Genomic DNA, 18,466 nt, shown 5'->3' on the forward strand with positions numbered 1-18,466 from the left:
AAACTCAGAGGTCTAACTTGTAGCACCATGTAATATGTAACCCGCCCATCTGAGAGGTTAGTACACATTCTCATACACATTTCAAATTCCACCTTACCCTAGGAACAAAAGACTGTAAAAAAGACAACACAGGAACTTTAAGTGCCTTAGCTCTATAGTAACATTTCAGCAGGTGTTTGCCAACCAACCCTGCCTGTAAACATTTGAAATATCACTTCTATTGTGAATGGTATTTCTTACATAGAAAATCTTAGCCTGCTGTGCTTCAGTGACCTTAGCATTCTGTAGCCTGTGTTTGACTAGCAGACAGGGAAGTAACCAGGCATGTTGCTGAGTGGCCGTCACCTGTTTCTCAAGATGCCAACAGCTAGCTAAGTAGATCCTCAGGGTTAGAGTGTAGGAGCAAACTGGGGTAAATGTTTAACTTGAATCTTTGGAGTTTGTGGCTTTTGCCTTTCTTTATTAACCCAGCATGGGTTTTTTTCTTTACAGTTGCACAACCGCAGGTACGCAGATACCAAAGGGGCACTTGATATAACTTGCTTGTGGAAGAATGAACAAAGGTAAGGTGCTCTACGTTTAATATTCCTATCTTACCTATACATTGGAGAGACACTTCAAGTTTCCATGTTGGCTTTTTCTAGCGGGGCAGCACAGCATGTAGAAAACAATATCAATATTGTGTCAGGTAGAAACGGGAGAACATCCAGCTAGGGTTTCAGAATGAAGGAAAATGTTATGTTGCTCTTTGTTGCTTTTTAGAGATCCAGACTAACACGGCTCCCCCTCTGATACATGTTGCTCTGATGATATTTTCTACCTTTGGGGCAAGTTGGCTCATATACCTTTATGTCATGCTATGATGTTGTCAGAAAGATTTCCCTTGCAAAGCAAAAGTGACAGCAAGAAATGCTGCTCAGAATTGTGAATTTTTGTCCTTGAGATTGTGTGGGTAGATCTGGGAATTTTCTGACAATTTTTTTTCTTCTGAAAGTGCTGATTTGTTGAAACCAAAACTGATCGCAAAACACCTGACTTAAAAAATCAAAACTTTCCGGTTCGAAAATGTCAAACAGGATGTTTTGACAATATTGAAACTTTTCAAAACAATTATTATTTTTTTTTAGTTGAAATGACTTTTTCTTTCAGAATTTTAGTAAATTTACACTAGAAAGTTTTAAAAGAAAAGGTTTGAAATGGAACTGAAGCATTTCAAAATTATTGAAACAAAAGATACTGATTCTTCTGAACTATTTCCCCTCCCCCCCCGCTTTGGTTCGTGAAAATTTTCAAGATTTTAACTTTTCATCAGAATTTGGACTGGGAACAATTTCAAAACGTCAAAAATTCTCATGGAATGGGAAAACCATTTCCCACCCAGCCCTGTTTGTGGTAGCATCACACTGAAAGTCCTTTGGCTGCTTACATGTTCTTTAAAGCAGGTCACTGGATAGACCAAACTGTTTTCATACTAATTCAATTTATATCATGTTAGGATTTAAAGTGAGTAGTGACAATGAACCCTTTCAAGGCCAGACTAGATGATCACAGTGGTCTCTTCTTGCCTATGAGCTATGGAAAATCATAATCTATACATCACACACACACATATGCACAGATTTCTCCTGCCTCCATTTCCCTGGCCACCAGACTGGATACCCTGCATTTTCCCCTCTCTGTCTTTTTCACTACTGTCTTAACAGATCTCCCCATTCAAAGAGATGGCCTTATTATTTCTGTTGTATTAAGGTCTAAGGTTTTCATCAGCACCTTTGAAAAGCTCAGTATAGCTAAATTATTCTACTCCTTCCAGATGTTTGTGCCCTTGCGTTTTATTCCCTTCTGCGTAGTTGTGGGTATGGGAAGAAGGTTCTTTGTGAGGGAAGCCAGCTGTTGATTCATCTGCACAATACATAAAGGGTTAGCATGCCATTGTAACCCGATACAGTAATGAGCTTGATTTTTGGCACAATACAGGGATTTGCTTTGTATTGCCTGTGCGTATGGTATAAAGCAGCTCATAGTGGGTGCCTAGCTAAGAGAGCTCACCGGCTGAGCTCTGTCTTTATGCTTGTTGATGAGGTTTTGAGTAGGGAAAGGGTTCAGAGGGATCTTTGCCAAAATTAAGCGCACAAAGAAAATTCAGGTAATAACTAAAGGGCTGGAGTTTAGTTTTAATGGAAGACAATTTTAAAAGAAATTAAAGGGGTAATGGAGGCATTGTCTATTCAATTGTATCTAGAATCTATTGTAAATATTAGATAAGATCTGGTGCATTATTTATAATAATAATATTACCATAAAATTGTTTGCAAACATTAATTAATTGATGAAGAACCAGATTCTTCCACTCTGACTCACATTGCAGAGCAATTTACTCCACGAGTAGTACTATTGGTTGAATGGGGTAAGTAATGGATTTTATGGATGGGGAAACTGAGGCACAGGGGCAGCCTCAAATGACTGGGACAAATTCACACAGGCAGTCAGGGGCAAGTTGATACCAGAACACAGCCTCTAATTCTTACCATTAAACAGTCTCTCGTTCCTGATTCACACAGCCTTCAAATAAGGGGGAGGACGGAATCTCCCCTCCTCCCTCCCACCATGTCTAACATTGCACACTCGGGTATGGGCTGTATTATGGAGTTACCTTTTTCTTAAGATACTGGGCTCTGCTGGTGGGAAGATTATTATTATGATGTATCGATACGACAGCACAGCAGCATCCGCAACTTGCTAAGCCCTGTCCACACACACAGAAGAGACAGATTATTGGTCTGACCCTAAGTTCCTACATTCCTAGGAATCAAAACCAGGGGGGCAGAGACAGTCCTTTTGTTCTGTTTGTACATATCTAGCACAATGGAGTCCTATCCATGACTAGGGCTGCGCAGTGCTGCAGTAATGGAAATATATAAATAATGAATAGTAATTACTAGTAGCTTTGAGAACGTGGTAAGCAAAGGTTCACAAGTGCATTGCAATAAGCACTAGGATCCATGAAGTTTCACCATCTTCACATGCCTTGGAGGCAAATGATAAATTACAGTTTAGGAGCTATTTATGCATAGCTCGCTCCTGTAAACATTAAAAATGTTACCATTTGTGGGGGCGGGAGAGAAAAATCACACTGGTCTCATTCACCCTCAGCCATCCTAGGTGCACTGACCTGTTTTTCTGTGCTTGCAAGATGGAAAGTACAATCGCAACAAAGTCCAGGATCTAGTTTGGGCTGGACAGAGAATTGCCCTGATCAATGCAAAGGAACGCAGCCTAAGCAGTGAGAAATGGGATTTCATGCCAGTCCCTGTTCCGATCGGTGCTTGTAGTTTAGTTAGCAGTAAGAATTGTCATGATCCTGGGGAGAGGGTAATGTGCAGTTGCTATGGTGAATAACAGATGTTGAACTAATTCCTAACAATGCCACACAGGGCAGGATTCTGAGACTCCTACCCTGAATAGCTTTGAAATGAACGGGAATACTTCAGGGTAGTAAGCACTGTCTGTAAGGAGACAGAATCTGGCCAAGGTGAAGAAAGAAGTCAGAATCTGGCCCATAAGAAGGGGAAAAGTAAATGTGGAATGACATTAATGTTCAAGAAGCTCATGGATTTATCATGGGTTTAGCTTGTTCCTAGTCTGTTCACGAAATAAGTGTAAAGGCAATTGCAGAGTTATGACCAACAAAATGGCACCTGTTGTAAAATAGCTGAAGTCCGATGTTGCAATCCTCCGAGAGGTTACAAAATCAAAACAGGTTCTCTGGAAGCGTGTGAGGCTTGGCAAAAGGACAAGGAACCTTCCATCTATTCAATAATACCCTCGGGCTGTACAGGCTAAAGTGCCTTATTATTCGTCAGGTGCTTGATATTTGAGATGAGTCAGTGGAGTTCAGTCTTTTTCCTGGTGATTTTGTGCAATCTGGCAATTCAACAAAGCCCTTGAGCATGTGCTGAACGTTAAGCAGGGAGGCCTAGCTACTAAAATACGCACAAACAATGGGATGTAGCCCGTGCTCACATGATTTGCTGAATGGAAGGCTCGGCAGAACGCCTAGGAACAGATGGGTTATTCAGAACTTGAATTTCCATCCTGACCCTTTTAAGCGTGTCATTTCTCTGGGTCAGTGGAGAGACGACAGAAGTGCATTATGGGGAATTTTGCACTGCTGCCGCCTGGACTGTACTAGGTCTGTGGGTACCAATTAACTCTTTGTGCTTGTAGGCCATGTGTACATTAGGGAATTTTAGAAAAGCATTCCCGCTGGTGCCAGCCCCAGCTCAGCTTTTCCAGTGGGAGCCAGAGTATAGACAGTAAGAATGGCCATACTGGGTCAGACCAAAGAGCTATGTAGACCAGTATCCTGTCTTCAGACAATGGCGAGTGCCAGGTGCCCCAGAGGGAATGAACAGAACAGGGAATCACCAAGTGATCCATTCCCTGTTGCCCATTCCCAGCTTCTAGCAAACACAGGCTAGGGACACCATCCCTGCCCATCCTGGCTAATAGCTTCCTTAACGTGTGGTCTTTTTAACGCTGTGTGCTTATATTCAGCAGCAGTATAAACCACAAGCATCGAGGGTGACATTCTCCAGCACCATTAATTCATCATGGCTCATTGGCATTCATTTGACTAATAGGAGGAAAAAATTAAACAAGTCCTTCTTTACGTGTCAAATGTCTCACATGCTCTGCAGCCCGTGATTCCATTGGATAATAGCCTTTTGCAGTGGTGAAATATTAAAATAAAATAATACCACCCCAAAATGTTAGGGTTTCTTTTACAGGAAATCTATTGATGTTAAAATAAATGGAATTCTATTCATTTTCATTTTTTTTAAAGCTAGTAAATTCCAAAAGAGGATTTATCCAGTTTCTACAATATGCTTAAGGACTTATAGCACATGATCAAATGCAGATTTATTAGGGGCATGAGGAGTTGGCATACGGCATCCTCTGGATAAAGCTGCTCAGTGCTGCTTTGTTCTGGTCAATGAGGATTTTTCATCTTAATCATTATTCCTGGGACCATATGTGGCCCCGCATTTTCCAGAGCTGTTTTAGTTTTATTACATATACGGGGTAGATGAGCACTTCTTGCTAGTACATTTTGCTAGAGACAGTGGGAAGAACAATCTTGTAGTGAAGTCACTGGGCTGTGACTCTGTACAGCTGGGTTCAAAAACTATTGCACTAATGATTTTGCAAAATGTTTTCTATGTTCATCAGAATGTTCCAGCTGAAAGCACTCTCATTCTTAAGATGAAAGCATTACAGAGAAAACAAAGAGCGAAAGGACCTACACACATGCTAAAAAGCTTGCCAGGAGTCATTCCACTCCAACCTTGGGGCTTGGTAGCTATCAATCATTCATAATCCACAACTGGGTTTTCCCTGTGGTTACCAGTTCATAACTGTGTGTCAGATTCAGAATCAAAACAACCAGGAATAGTTTAGTCTTTCCTCTACGCAGCGTGGGCCTTTGATCTTGGCCTTATATAACAAGTGATTAGCAGACAATGGCTCTCTCCACAGGGCATAGTTTCAAAAGGCTGGGATTTTGCATAACTGGAGGTGGAGAATTTGCATTTACCTCCCTGTAGATCTTCCTCAAGAAAGCCACTTAACACTTTTTGTTCCCAAGGTCCATTCTTGTCTGGCACATTGTTCAATACAGTCCTTTGAATCCTCTTCCTGTTGGTATGCATACTTCCACCTTTTCATGTTCTCTGTATGTATAAATATCTCCTGTCTGTGTGTTCCATTCTATGCATCCGAAGAAGTGAGCTGTAGCTCACGAAAGCTCATGCTGAAATAAATGTGTTAGTCTCTAAGGTGCCACAAGTACTCCTGTTCTTTTTGCGGATACAGACTAACACGGCTGCTACTCTGAAACCTGTCAATAATACATAAGCCATTCACTTAAGTTTACATATCTTTGGTGTCCATTGTATTAATTCTGTACGTTCGCCCAACGATATGACAGGAGAGGGAACAAAAGGCACTCATTGGAGTCAGTGAAAAGATGGGCTTCAATGAGTCCCATTGACCTTGCTAGTTCTCTCCTCTGTTGGCAGTTGACTCAACTCTCATTGTGCCACAGGAGCTGAATCAGCTTTTGGTCTTCTTGAGAGGAACTGGTCTCTTGAAATATCAGATAGTGAAGTTTATCAATTCATTTCATACCAGACAGAGCCTGGAAAGTCTATGAAAGCTCTGGGGCAATGGAAAATAGGAAAATTACACACAGATTAGAGCAGGCCAACTCAACTGTATTCTGCAGTCTAGTCTTCTGAATTGTATATATTTACCTTTTAATCATGATCCTTGCTAAGCACACAGGCCTGGCTTGATAACACCTGTTCAAGGAGATAGTATTTATATTTTGAACATAAGTAGCAGGTACTTATTAGGAGGCACCATACATTTTTATGAGACTTCATTTGATAACCCAAATCAGTTTCCACCACTAAGCAAACAAAGCATTATATTATTCTTATTTACTTTATGTTTCAGAATATAACACACAAAGCGGCAAACTGCAGATAAGATTAAATCACAAGCTTTTTGAAAGCCATTCTAATCTACAGAATACAGAACTCTGGCACAGGGATGCATGAAAATGGCTTTCCAGAGTCACATGACCTTGATCTCCAAAATTATGCTCCGTTATCCTTAGGGAGCTCAGGCTATTTTCCATGACTAGTTTTTATCTATCACATTTAACCTGTAAAGAGGTGTGTGTGTATGACTGGAAAACTTTTGTCCCCTTTGATAAGTTCAGAGAGCCACCTTTTAAAAGTAGAGATGATATATATTTAAAAAAATATCTTACTCTGCTCTGCAAAATACTGCACTATGTCAAACACAAAGACACAGAAGTTGCCAAATTCAAATAAGGAACTCTATTGGAGAAAGAGAAATCCAGTCCTTTAAATAAACTTCTCCATTAGAATTTAGGATTCTTTTTAAAAATAAGATACTGTATTCCTTTTCATGCCTTTCACACAGGGTGTTCCTTCTGGCCACATGTGAATATATTCTAAATAATAATAGCTTTAGAGAAAATGAGGATTATATCTAGGTCTTAATTTTCAACTGGGCCTTATCTGGCTTCCATTTTTGCAGGATAAATGTTGCTCCTGAAAATAATCATAATCATATTTTTGTGGGCACAGACAGCGCAATATGCAACTTCTAATATTTCTTACTGTAATGTACTGTGGGCACGAAAAAGCAGGCTCAACTAATTATTTGCTATCACAAAAAAATTGCACCTATGGAAATGTCAGCTGACTTGATACTCAGCGGGAAAATGGACCCCTAACATTCAAAGGAGCTTCAGATGTTTCCTGTTATCTACATACCAAGAAGAAATTAAGGTGCCAATCCTGATGTTTTTCAATGGGAGTTTTGCCCAAAATGCAGGATTGGGTCCCCAAATTACACAGTTTGTTCTACTTAGTTATTACTGTCTGCAGTGAATCCCATTAGATAAATGGGAGAAAACATAATCAACATTTTTATAATTTCTTAACTAATATTAACTGGATGAAGAGAAAGCAAAATATTGTATTTTATTTTGCATAGACTCTTTCACCAGTAACAAAAGACATGGCTAGCTGGGTCATGCCACTGGAAAAATTTTATAGTTTGGAACATTTTCCCCATTTTATTTCTGCAGCAAGTTGCATTTGCTGCTAGGATTAAAGATGTTTAATTGAAAATCAAAAGCCCCCCCAGCATATTTGTTTTCAAGTACAAAATCATAGGAAACTTATATCTGGAAAAAGTTTTTTTCTTCTTCTCAGATTTAGAAGAATGAGCTTCCCCTGATTACTATGAAGGAACAACACAAAGCAATAAACAGCCTAACAAAATGGACTTTGATTGTATGTTTAAGATTAAGGCTAAAGCAGGTGTGTTTTAAAACGAACAATAAGTGACATTAACTAGGATGAGACGCTTGCAGAATGTCCTTGTCATCAACTTGTTGTTTCGTCTTCAAGGTCACGCTGTTCCAGGCTGAAAAGAGACCTACATTTTGTGAACAATCCTGTGCTTTATTTGTCTTTGCTCATGCAGGGATTTTGTGGTGCTGAATGGATAGCGCCCACTCAAACACAACACTTAGGTCCCTCTCTTTATCTTAATGAGGCCCAGTAGAAGAGCAAGGGAACTTTGTGCTTGTTAAACCGTAATGACTATTCAGCCTATTAAACAATGCCAGAGGGATGAAAACAGAATACATCTCTATTAGTACCCAGCCTGACATTCAGCTCTATCTTTCAGATGACATGCAAAACTGATATCCTGAGCACAATAAAGCTTCCAGGCAATTTTGTCTAAAAGAAAAGTTGTTAAAACTCCAATCCAAAGGCCATTTTGGGTAACTGCATTCTGCTGACCTCAGTTCCTGTCACTCAGGTTAATTTATTGTCATATTAATTATTATTGATTATTTATATTATAGTAGAGTTTAAGGGCACCAGTCCTGGATTGGGGCACTACTTTACAAACATGTAGCAATGACATGGTCCCCACCCCAGATTGCTCACAATCTAGTTAGCGGCCTAACTTTGTATCCTAAACTGGTGCAGGGTGATATCGGATATGGTTATACAACCGCTGCATTCCACCAGAAAAGGCAGCAGATAAAGTGAACTCCATGTATGGTTTCTATTTTAGATTGTAAAGTTTGTAACCAAGCTTTGGAATGAAAGGTGCTGAAGAATCGCACCGTGCTGTTGTTATGAATATTCAGCCAGGCAAAATAATAACCTCATATGAGGAGCTAGATTGTGGCTGAACCTGGTGTGGGAATACGGGAAGGGAAGGCATACATCTTCCAGAGTTTAAGGGCTCCTGCTGACTAGCACCCCTAGCAGCACGGATGGCCCAAAAGGTGTGGGGGGCGGCAGGGGGAAAGCATGGCCCTGCCCAAGTACTGTCTGGTTAGCGAAGTTAGCTGGATGCAGAAGGAGCATACACTGAAGTCCTTGAAGAAGTGTAGAAGAGGCTGCAGTCCCCTCTGTTCACTGATGAGCTCTGGGAGACACCAGGGGAGATGTCAGAGCACAGCTCCCAAGGAAAGTCAAGTTAGCTCCCTTAGGTACATTGGAGAAAATCTCCCTCATGTCTCCCTGAGAACTGATGCCTCCTGGAATCCCAGAAGTTGGCTATGGGGTTTTTCAGGGTTGGCTTCTGTCTGTTTATCAGATATCACATTTGAATTCTCTTCCCAACAATTAAATGTTTCTAATTTACTGATCCTGAGCAGGTGCTAAAGCCAGATTGACCTGTGTCTGCTGACAGAGGGATACAGGGTATAAAATACTGAAGTACAGGAAGTGGGGAGGTGGGTCCCAGTTTCAATCTACTAGAATAAATGGAAATCCTCAATAGTGGCTGAATTTATTCAAACAATTCCATTGTCTTTCCAAGGCTAATGCACATGAATACTGCATTAGCAAAGTGAATTGAAAGGGATTCCATTTCAATGAACATATATAATGTCCCAGCCCAGGAGAGTAACATTTAATTGACGAGTGGCTTTATGTCTACAGAGTATTTATAAAAAAGAGTCAAGGTCTGCTTTACATGAGAGATTTTGGTCGTACTATCTAGCTGTTTGGTTGTTTGAGAAAGCTGTTGCTTTGCGGGCAAGAAAGAATAAGAGTAAATTCATTCCGCTGTGACATATTTCTTTAGCCCCTCAATGAAGCCAACTCAATAGTCACAAAGTGGTCGTCTGTGTTTAGATACATACATTAATTTACTCAAGTATAACAGAGATGCTGTGTTTTTTTAAGCAGATATTTTAAAGCAGTTATTGTTCAGCTTCTTAGCTATTAATAGTTAATCTCAGATGGCTGTTTGGTAAGCTATGTAAAATGAATACGGGGTCAACTTATATCTCATCTAAATCATTAGGTGTCTTTCTACTGATTTCAATCAGACCTGGATTTAAGTATCTCCATTACAGAAATAGATGAGCACCTCAGGAAGATTAATTAATTTTATCCTCACAAAACACCTGAGAGATCGAGTTTTACACTGTTATTCCTATTTTGCAGCAGGGGAATAGAGAATGGGGGCTTGCTCAAAGTCCAGCTGTGGTACAGTCAATGTTTGAACACAGCTCACCACAGTCCCAGCCCAGTCCCTTAGTCAATTTCAGTTTTATTTCCATTGAAAGGTTCATTAAGGCAGCGGGAATAGCATGTGGCAGGTCAAGTGTAAGAACCTGCAGGATGAGGGCCTGGGACTACAAGGGTGGTAGGCATCTGACAATTCAACATCACCACCAGAAGCTCAAGCCAGGGTCCTGCTGGGGGTCCCTGTGAAGCTAAGCACTGCAGGAAGCATCGTCCAGCAGGGCCTTAGTGGTGATCTGTGCCACCGCTCACTGATTGGGCTGTGCTGGTATATAACTCAGGAAGCTTTCACAAGGAGCTGTCTGAGCAATGATGCAGACCACATGCTTGCTTGCACTCCAGACCTTGTCTTGCTGCAAACCCTAGACCCCAGCTTCTGATCCCTGACTCCACTATTTAGCTCCTGACTGCAACCTGGTAACGTGTCAGCTGTGCATGGCCCAGCACTGCGCCTTAACGTGGGGTGCTCTTGGAGAACAAGCTGGTGGTGGGTCTGATGTACAAGAGACGTTAAAAATAATGAAAGAATTATTCAAAGAGGTTGAGGAAGCAGACCATGATAATGAGACACTCAAAAGTGCATTCAGAGGGACAAGGTGCGGGAGGTAATATCTTTTATTGGACCAACCTCTGTTGGTGGAAGAGACAAGCTTTTGAACTACAGAGAGCTCTTCTTCAGGTCTGGGGAAGGAACTCAGAGTGTCACAGCTAAATATAAGGTGGACCAAATTGCTTAGTATAAGCAGTTAACACATATTCTAAGAGATTAGAGTGCTATGAGAAAAGTTAAATCACAAGAAAGCATTTGTGCACTGGGGAAGTACACTTTATGCCATATGAGAGAGAGCTGGAGAACTGAAAAGAAGAACCAAATATGCAAGGGTGGCAATGAAATGGCAGCAACAAAGTAATAAAACTGAAAGGAGAAGGGTGCTTGCTGTGTGTGTTTGTCCTGGCCTGCTCCATGCTTTGGAAAGAGTGGGTCTCAGGAAGATAGAAGAAAAGATGTATGTAGTAGAAAACAATATAATGAGGAGAATGGCAGCCAAACAGATGGTAGACAGAGTGCACATGGAAGAAATGAGGTGGAAGATGAAGTTTGGACTTTCAGTGATAGGTAGGCTGAAGAGCACAGGTTTGAGGTGAGCTGGGCATGTGATAAGAATGACCAGCAAAGGAAGCATGAGAGGAAGAAGGCAGCAAGAAAGAACATGAAAGACTGAGAATATGACGGAAAGACTCTGTCAAGAGAAGTTGGATGAGAAAAGGACTGGAACTCTAAGACCTACAAACTGATGCCATCAACAAGAAGGAATGGGGAAGGACTGTGAGCACCTCAGACACCATGTAAACAGGAAAAGGAGTCGAGAAGTGAAGTGTTCCATAGACACCACACCCACAACTGGCACTATTCATAGAGAGTGTATTTGAAAACGGAATTACTTTCGTATTTATATTTAGGCTCATAGCTATTAAGACTACAGGAGGGAGGGAGGTGGATTTTAACTGCTTTGTTTGCAAAACTTACTTCCACTGTCTTTAAACTTTTTTTTAGGACTCAAACGTGCCCATTTTTAATGTACTCTTTCTTTATAAATATGAACTAAGGCTAGTCTGATCCTGGGTCTCCTTATAAGAACAGTAGATGTGAATGCAAAAAACCCCAATATTCTTACATGTCAAATCAAAGTCCAGGTGCTGCACAAGCCCATTTCCTCCCTTCAGTGTTTTATTTTTTCCCAGGCCTATAACTCCCCCATGGGAAACTAGGAGAAATGTTAATTTATTTTTTTTCTCTTTTATTAAAGTAACAGCTCTGGTGATTTAAACAATCAAGCACATGTTCTTATGCTGCCTACACCTTCTGCTCTCCATAAATGGTGATGTGGGTAAGAAAGTAAGGAAATGACATTAACCTTTTCCATCTGATAAATAAGGGCTCTATTCAGTTGCAATAATCCACATCCTTCCCCAGAGATCCAGTTAATTTTAAATGAACTGCGCCCTTAGGTATTAAATTATTTCCACCCTGGCCAGCAGATTTCTCGGTGAATTATTCAAGTCCAGGACTGAAGTAGTCTCCCTATGCAACAGTGGATGAGGAAACTGGCCTTCTGGATTTCCCGGTAACCTGATTGTCCTGCTAGTAGGGCTGAGGGATTCATCAGGCTCCCACTGGATTTATGACCAGCAGCTGTGCCCATTGAAGACAACAGGAGCAAGACTGGCTCAATGATCCATTTGATAGCACGCCTTGCTGTCCTTGTCTACAGCGAATCCTTCACCCTTGGCAACCATGATACACCCTCAGTTTATGGAAAGTAAGGGGAAAAGGACGCCTGGAATGGGTGGAAAATGAAAGTGGTTTTGGGTGTGGCCTGTTTACAGGCAATCCAAAAATGCAGACTCAGGTTTACGGATGTCCTTGTGTTAAAGAAACAATTATTTTCAAGACAAGTGGCAGTGAGAGGATGGAGGTGGGGCAATGACTCCACTCTCCCTGCTCCACTCTCCCGGCAACACGGTCGTAAAGGCTAAAATGTATCCTTGCACTGGGAAGATGGGATCCAACTTTTTATTTTTTTTCTTGCAACTAGATTGCTCTGGTCTGGCTGGTGCCTGCTCAGACATATAAACAATAAACAGCAAAAGAAAGAGGAAGGGCTATATGCATTTGTGTATATATGTGTAGGCTGGGATTTTCAAAGGAGCCTAAGGGAGTTAGGCATGATTGAAAATCCCATTGAAAATAAATGGGAATTGGAAATCTAACACTACTGGGTTCCTTTGAAAATCACAGCCTTAATGCAATTCCTGTATGTGTACGTAGGGCCTAATCCAAAACCCATTGAAACTAAAGGGACTTTTTCCCTTGACTTCAAAGGATTTTGGATTAGGCCCCTAGATCACTGGACATGGGCATTAAAAACAAATAAATAAAACAAACTAATTATATGACCTAAACCAAGGTTTCAAGGACTTTGCAACCTGGAGTGATCTATACCCTGTGGGTGAATTATTAGATTGCATTGAACTTACTAGAAAACAGGAGAAACATGTAGGTATAAATAAGAATTCATACCTCAGTGTGTCATTTACAGATTGATTTTAAAATCCCACAGCAACTTTGTTTTCAAAGAATTCTGAGCCAGATCCTCAGCTGGTATAATCGGCAAGGAGCAGTCAATGGAGCCATGTAAGGATCTGGCCCTCTAAATGTAAATCCTGTAGTGTCAGGGTTGACTGAGCATCCAACCCTGCAATTAACTAAGTATATTTTCTCCTTTCATATCTATATTAGAAATCATGGCAGAACATGAGACTGCTTACGTTTTACAATCTGTGGAACACTTTCTCATGCCAGTGTCTTGCTAAGCACTGGTTCATTAAACTGTGATTCATTATCACTTAACCTTGGAGCTGGTTGTGACCAGTTCTGTCTGAATTCAGTTATCTTGTTCTCCACCAGAAAGATTTCCAAGCACTTGTGTTATCTCCCTTAGCATTTAAAGTAGGGACGCTGACCATGATTCAGAACAGTTTCTGATGGAAAAAAATACAGGAAAAAAATGCATATGATGACAGGCATGGAAATAAAACCTTGAAGAATCAGAAAAAGTCAGATGCATATTAAAGTTACTTATCTGGTGAAAAATGGAGCTGCGAATTGCCTGTCTGATATAGTGCTGTATTGATTTTATGCATGACACAGTGAGTTCATATAGATTCTAGTTCATAATGATGACATTAAATAGAATAGTCTTTTTTTTCCAAAGTATCTAATCGTTTGTGGCTTTGCTGATCTGCTGCTTACCCGTAACACACACTGTATATTGTAACGTAAATCTGTAGGGCCAGATCCTCATCTGATGTAAATTGAAGTCAGTTAAACTACACTCATTTAAAAGAGCTAAGGATCTGGCCCTTAATAAACAATATATGCATAGCATCTGTTTTCAAAAGTTCACGATCAGAGTTTATGCAGAGATATGTAAAGTATCTTTAATGTTTTTACAGTGATCAGGAGGGAAAGGAAAAAAAGAGACAGAGAATAAAGATTGTAGCCAGATCATGGAAACTGTAAAGTTTCACACCACATAATGTCTTCTTAATAACGCACACAGGTATTACAGTATGAAAGATATCTGCCGTTTAGTTCTTTTGATAACTCACACTTGAGAACAGTTGCACTTAGGCTTAGGAACGTAGGGTTTCCTTGTAAAAAATTACTAGTTGGGTTTTAGAACAGATATTATTATTACCAGTGACAGTCCGAGGAATCAAAACTTCAGTGACATGCAGAGAAGCATAGCACACACAGTAGTAGTGTCCAGTGGTGCAACCAGCGGAAGGCATACACTGGTTGAATTAGCCAGAATGCCTCCAGAGATGCTGTGGAAAAATAAGCCAGAGTGGGAAAGCAGTGCTTTGTACTGCATAGGATTCCTTTTGCACTGACTCAGCTTTTCTGGCTGGTATGGTAGGACTATGATAGCATGGTCCCAACTCCTTTTGGGAAGTGTAGAACTAGCAGGAATGCTTTGGTTCAGAATTAATATGCAGAAGAACAGTTGTTCGGAGCACAGGTAGGCCGTGGAGTTTTTATAGCATGTTGGGGGGGGGGGGAGGGGTGCAGCTCAGAAAGAAAAAGGTTATGAATCCTGCTCCGAAGCATCTGGTGTCAGCCATGTCAGAAGCAAGCCATTGGGGTAGCTGTAACTTGGGTCTGATCTAGGCTGGGAAATCCTATGTTCCTACGTTACTGTCTGTCCGTTTGAGGAGGTTTATCCAGCTCGTCCTTCCTAAACGAGGAACAAAGCTAAGGTGAAGCATAATTGATAACGTGAGTCCTTAAGTTAGGAGGGCAGATCGATAGAGATGCTTTTAGCTCACACCCGAGGAAAACTGAAGGTTACAAACTGTGAGCAAAGTGGGCTGAAATGACCAGGATGCTGAAGAATCAGTCTGGCTTATGTCTGGTTCTAGACAACCAATGTATTGGTTCTCTTAGGTGAGTAGAAAGGAGACTGGCAGTGAAGGACCCATATACAGAAATTGGTTCATTTCTGCTGGAAGAGGGGTGTGTGTGTGTGTGGGGGGGGGGTTGTTGTTGTTGACTCCCTAGTGTGTCACAAGGCTCTGCTTTTAGAGGTCCCCAAGAGCCCAGAAGAGAAGATGAGCTGAGAAAGGAGCAAATATACAGATCCACCAAGCAGCCTCCCCATTTCCCATTGTGTCCCCACATACTCAAGACACAGCTACAGCCCTGTTGCTGCAGCAGCAGCTGTCAAATGGCTTCCTTGCTGTTCTGAAGCCTGTTAGAGTGGGAGGGTCAGGGTCATCCCCTCACCTTCTCTGGGGCACCCTGTGCTCATTAAGCCTGGCTGGCTGGGGTTGGAATGGGGGTGGGGAGAGTGTTTCCCACAAAGACAATAGAGCTCGTTGTTTATCACGCACTCAGAAGGGCTGGAAGGTAACATACAATGTCTTTCCTGACGGATGTGCTCTCTAAGAAGCATGGGATTTCCTTTCCTCCCCCTTTGTTTACTGTTTGCGCTTCGGCTACCAAGGCCTCCCTCTTTTAAACAACCTGCCTCTTGCATCTGCCACATCACGAAGCCTGGGGGTGGGAGACAGAGAGACAACACAGTTCTCAAACGCTGGAGCAGAGGTTCCTAAACTGTGGTGGGCAGAGCACTTGCTGACAATCTGTGTGGAGCAGACTGATCACATGGGGCTGGCTCCTCCTCTTTGTTCCCAGCTACTAAACGGCATTAAAAGGCACTAAAAATACATTACACTCTTTCCTCATTGAACTCTTCCTTGTATCACTGTAATGGCTGCTGGGACAGTATGAGATTGTGAAGGACCAGAGAGGTGAGCGGTATGATCACAAATCAAGGGGAACGTGTCCCAAATATCAGGGGTTCTCAACCTTCCCTACCCCATATGCCCAGCTATGCCACAACCCCAGTTTTTATGCATATAAAATCCAAGGCTAGCATTAAGGGTAGCAAACAGGGCAATTGCCTGGGGCCCCACACCACAGGGGGCACCGCAAAGCAAGGATTGCTCAGGCTTCGGCATCAGCCCTGGGTGGTGGGGATCAGGGTCCTGGGCCGCAGTCCCTTGCTGCAGGGCTTTGACTTTCTGCCCTGGGCCCTAGAGAGTCTAATGTCGGCCATGCTCATGGCCCCCTAGTAGGTTCCCTGGTTGAGAACCACTGCCAAAGATACTCCCTCCACTAAAATGCGTCCCACAGGTTGACACAGTAGCACACGAGAGTTCTCCCATTTCCTCTTTGTGGCAATCTTGTCTCCTGGATGCTTCCAGCTGCTGTCATCACCCTCTGCTGCATCCACCAGTGGGGGTGGTGACCCAGTGACAGGCCAAGAGAGTTTATTTCGTACATGGTGCTTTTCAGAGTGTTACTAGAAGCTTTCCTATCTGAGGCAGAGCAGAGAGGCGGCACTTTTACAGGGAGAGGGAGCAGAAGAAGAGAAAGTTGCAGTTTACCCATCAGAAAGACATTCCTGCTGGCTAATTACAATGAAAGGAGGCTCCCCTCCACCTTTTTCTCTGGCTTCTTTTATTCAGATGTCTCTTTTATGCTAGTTAGATATGGGCTGAGTTCCACTGGTTAAATCAAGAGTGACTTTGCTGGAGCCAATGGAATTGCACTTATCTAAAAACAGTGTGAATCCAATACTACAGCTGGTAGCACGTGGGTGGACCAATATACCAACATGAAGCCCCATTGAAGTCAATGGGTTTTTCTGCAGGTGGAGCAATTCATCTGTGTGCTGTCAGCTGTGGGACCATAGTGGTAGGTGCCTAAGGGCTTGTGTACATTACCCGCTGGATCAATGGGCAGCGTCTAGTCTAGATGTGATAAATCGACCGCCGAGTGCTCTCCCGTTGACTCCGGTACTCCATCAGGGTGAGGTGCAGGCGGAGTCAACGGGAGAGTGTCAGCCGTTGACTTACCACAGTGAAGACGCCGCGGTGAGTGCATCTAAGTACGTCGACTTCCGCTATGTTATTCACGTAGCGGAAGTTGCGTAACTTAGATCGATCCCCCTCACCCCCCAGTGTAGACCAGGCCTGAGAAATGTCTTAAATCACTGATACTCAGATGGGTTTGTGAGCTGCAAGAGACTCTTAATGTGTCTCCGGTGACTCTTTGAAGCACATGATATTAAAACACTGTGTGATTTAATTATTAACCCATCTAACTAATTAACCAGTCAGGATGCATTGCCTATGTTATTAAGTTATCAACTTGCACTAAGTTATTAACTTACTTTCTGTGAGAATAATAATAAATATTTTCCCTGGCATACTGTTTAAATATGAATAGTACTATAGTAAATGAAAGCATGAATTCACATGACTGGCTCTTTTGGATAATGTTGATCACTAATTTGGCTTCTGAACCACTGAGATGTGAGTATCACTGCCTTAGATGAATAGGCCAAGTCCTTCACTTCTTTGCCTAGACTTCAACATCTGTGAGATAGCAATAATAATAATAACACGAAGAAAAAGAAGAAGAAGAAGAAGAAGAAGAAGAACTCCTTATTTCAAATGGGGGCTGGGAAGATTCATTCACTAATGTTTGAAAAGATGTTTTGAGATTCTTCAGGGGAAGGGCAAATAAATTATCATCATCACCGTCACCGTGCAATAGCAAGCCAGTACGTACAGTCTACAGCTCATAAGAAATCCCACCATGAGAGACCTGTATAGCCCAGTTCAGCAGAGTACTTAAGCATGTGTGTAAGTCCATCCCTATTCAGAAAAGCACTTAAGCATGAGCCTAACTTTAACTTCATTGTCTTCAATGAGCCTTAAGCTTAGGCTTTAGGTTAACCATGTGCTGAGGGGCTTTGATGATTCAGGGTCTAAGGAAACATTTTTGGTAATGGAACATATACATCTTCATTCAAGTTTCCAGTGCCTTATTCTGCAATAATAGCAATGGGTAAAGACAGAAGAACAAAGAACAATCCTCTGCTGGTTGCCTTTTAGACTTGGGCACCAGCTTGATCTGATTCTTCTTTTCTCCCTTCTTTCAAAAACACACTAGTAGGCCTTGTTGGCTGGCAGGAAGGAATCACATACTGTAGCCCAAAAGACCAAGGTGTAGCTCCACACAAAGAACTGTTCATCTTTTGTTTCCATCCTGCTATTAATACAAGTTTCATTTCTAAGCCAGTTAAGAGAAAGATTGTTTTAAGAGTGCAGACAGGAGAGACTATGTTTCAGCTACTCAATTGTTATTTGTGGTGACTTGCTGGACAGAA

At 41.8% G+C, this 18,466-nt stretch overlaps 1 protein-coding gene across 1 annotated transcript in view; it reads left to right on the forward strand.

Annotated features, from left to right (window-relative positions):
- Positions 1-346: 346 nt before the first annotated feature.
- KCNJ16 (potassium inwardly rectifying channel subfamily J member 16) overlaps positions 347-18,466 on the forward strand; it is a 38,814-nt gene continuing 20,694 nt past the window's right edge. The window contains exons 1-2 of the mRNA XM_039501575.1: positions 347-412; positions 493-563. The gene's annotated coding sequence lies outside the window, so the exon portion shown is untranslated. The remainder of the gene's footprint in view (positions 413-492; positions 564-18,466) is intronic.

Source organism: Mauremys reevesii, linkage group 15 (assembly GCF_016161935.1).
Source record: "Mauremys reevesii isolate NIE-2019 linkage group 15, ASM1616193v1, whole genome shotgun sequence".
Taxonomy (NCBI): Eukaryota; Metazoa; Chordata; order Testudines; family Geoemydidae; genus Mauremys; species Mauremys reevesii.